Genomic DNA, 3,200 nt, shown 5'->3' with positions numbered 1-3,200 from the left:
ATGAGATAGGGAGACCCAGGGGTCTGGGTCTTGGGGGTCTTCCCAAAGGAAGTTGGGGAGTCCACAGAGGGGGTCCCCCAAGGAGTATTTGGGGAATCCAGGCTGATAAGAGCCTAATTCTTATCTGGTGGCAGCGAGAAAAAATCCAAGCTGGTAGTGAGCTTGGGGAAAGGTCCCAGTAAACACTCAGATTTTGTACGCTAAAGTCCAGATTTGAGACAGATGTTTACCACAGTTCCACATTCCAGAGACTGCTGGTTGTGATGTCCCCATACTTACGGGATGAGGTTACTTGTTTTCCTTTAAACTTTCCCATTTTTTCCTTATTTTTTAATAAATAGGTGTTTAATAAATTGTATTTGCATTGAATTATATGTAATGATCAGTGAATCAGGGAAGCATCCAGTGTGAAGAAAGTAGCCCAAAGTGGGGACACCGTAGCCTCTGTCTTAAGCGACCATGACAAGACTGGAGTCGAGCCCCCCAGGAATCCTGGGTCCAGCCTTGTCGGGGTTATAAGGACTCTGCTGCATAGGAGGGAAGAAGAGGAGTCCTTGAAGTCAGGCAGGCCTCTGGGTAAAGGGAACTGGAGTGAGGACTCAGATCTTTCCACTAGCCAAGTCCACTGGGATAATATATAAGCCAGGAAAGTTCCCAACAATAGCAGGACCATTTCCCCGCTTACACATATAACCCCTATGTACTTGCTACCTTCGCGTTGCCATCTCTGGTCTTGTGTTCTGTCTCTCTTTATCTAGGTTCTCCAGCCTTCGTTATCCCAAGACCCAATTTTCAAAGGTGTTGAGTATCCACAACTTCAGCTGAAGTCTTTGAGAGGTGCAAGTACTCAGCACCTTTGAAAAAGAAATCAGGCTTTTAGTCTTATTTTCCTCCTACCTTCTTCCCACAAGGAGCCCTAAGCATTCAGATCCTGATCTAGACGCTCCTCAAATTCCTTTGTGCTGACTGCTACAATGTCTTCTTTCAATTATCAAGGCAGCAAATGCTACAGAATCTGAAGGCTCAAAGCTCTTCGTGGATCAGCAAAAATGATCTTTGTTCTACCTAGAAATGAAGGAGACAAAAGCAGGGAAAATCAAAAGGGTTAGTGGCTAGGATGATTGGGAATCTTGGGACATAGTTGTAAAGCTTTCTTGTATAGGGTGAGGTTAAGAGAAACTCAGATATATGTACTCTATACCCCTTCACAGCCACAACTATTAATGCAGCAAAGAGTTCTGTGGCACCTTATAGACTAACAAACATATTGGAGCATGAGCTTTCATGGGAGAATACCCACTTCGTCGGACGCATCTGATGAAGTGGGCATTCACCCACGAAAGCTCATGCTCCAATACGTTTGTTAGTCTATAAGGTGCCACAGAACTCTTTTCCGCTTTTACAGATCCAAACTAACACGGTTACCCCTCTGATATTTGACAACTTTTAATGGGGATTCACAGAATAAGATAAACAAGTTGGATAACTAAATTTAAAAATACTCATAAAAACAACAGAAGAAGCCTAGTCACTTAGTTTAGCTGCACAAAGCTACAATATGTGAAACATAGAACTGAGGATAACAAAGGCTTGTGATCCACAGAGAAAGCAGCGTTGCAATATCACAGGAAACAGCGATTCAGAATTTGGTACAGAGACGAAAGAAAACTGCTAAAATATAAGCCTTTGTACAGACAGCATTCTTACAGTAACTAGTCTGTGTAGGAGGACAAAGAATGCCAAGCAGCACACACACACAAAAGTTTCAGAGGGACATGATCAATTCAAGGAGGGTATGTCTACACCAGGGGTCGGCAACCTTTCAGAAGTGGTGTGCCGAGTCTTCATTTATTCACTCTAATTTAAGGTTTTGCATACCAGTGATACATTTTAACGTTTTTAGTAGGTCTCTTTCTATAAGTCTAACATGTAACTAAACTATTGTTGTATGTAAAGTAAATAAGGTTTTTAAAATGTTTAAGAAGCTTCATTTAAAATTAAATTAAAATCAGAGCCCCCTGGACCAGTGGCCAGAACCCGGGCAGTGTAAGTGCCACTGAAAATCAACTCGCGGGCCACCTTCGGCACACGTGCCATAGGTTGCCTACCCCTGGTCTACACTGTCAGAGTTACAGTGCCGACAGGTACAGTGCCGCTCAGAGAGTGCTGAAGGGAAACCACTGTTGTGTGTTCACACTGTCATCTGCCTGCACAATAGCATGTTCACACTTGTGGCACTTGCAGTGGTACTGGAGCAGTACACTCTGAGCAGCTATCCCAGAGAGCATCTCTTCTGCTGCTAAGAGTTGTGGGAAGGAGGAGAGGGTCCTCGGGCATCCTGGGTCCTGTCCCAATGACCCATGATGCACTGCTTCACATCCCAGCAATCCCTGTGCTTCGGTCCGCATTTGGGACCATCTTTCAATGGTTTGCGTACTGCGTGCTCTGCAGGACTGGATCCCGCACTGTTGACCAATATGCTGTTCGCTCTCATTAATACATCATGAGTGGCAGTGGAGTTATTAAACTACAAAGGCAAGAGAAGTTTGACATTGATCTTGCCATGCATAGTAGCTATGACATGAGATTGCTTGCGGCATTCATGGAGGTGCTGACCACAGTGGAACACCGCTTTTGGGCTCGGGAAACAAGCACTGAGTGGAAAGATCATATCATCATGCACATCTAGGGTGACGAACAGTGGCTGCAGAACTTTTGCACAAGGAAAGCCACGTTCATGGAACTGTGTGATGAGCTCGCCTCAGCCCTGCGGCGCGAGGACACAAGACTGTGAGTCACCCTGCCGTTGAAGAAGCGTTTGATGATTACACTGTGGAAGCTGGCTACTCCAGACCACTAACCAGTTCAGAGTGGGAAAGTCAACTGTTGGACTTGTGTTGACGGAAGTGTGCAGGGCCAATAATCGCATCCTGCTCCAAAAGACCGTGGCTCTGGGCAATGTGGGTGACACTGTGGATGGCTTTACACAAATGGGCTTCCCTAACTGTGGAGGGGAGATAGATGGGACGCATATTCCAATTCTGGCACCAGACCACCTAGCCACCGAGTACGTTCATCAGAAAGGGTATTTCTCTATGGCTCTCCAGGCACTTGTTGATCACCATGGATGTTTCACGGACATTAACACAGGCTGGTCCGGAAAGGTGCATGACGCATGCATCTTTCGGAACACTAGCCTG

This window comes from Chelonoidis abingdonii, chromosome 3 (assembly GCF_003597395.2).
Source record: "Chelonoidis abingdonii isolate Lonesome George chromosome 3, CheloAbing_2.0, whole genome shotgun sequence".
In the NCBI taxonomy this organism is placed as follows: Eukaryota; Metazoa; Chordata; order Testudines; family Testudinidae; genus Chelonoidis; species Chelonoidis abingdonii.
The sequence above is the reverse complement of the archived record's forward strand: the minus strand, read 5'-3'. Positions refer to the sequence as shown.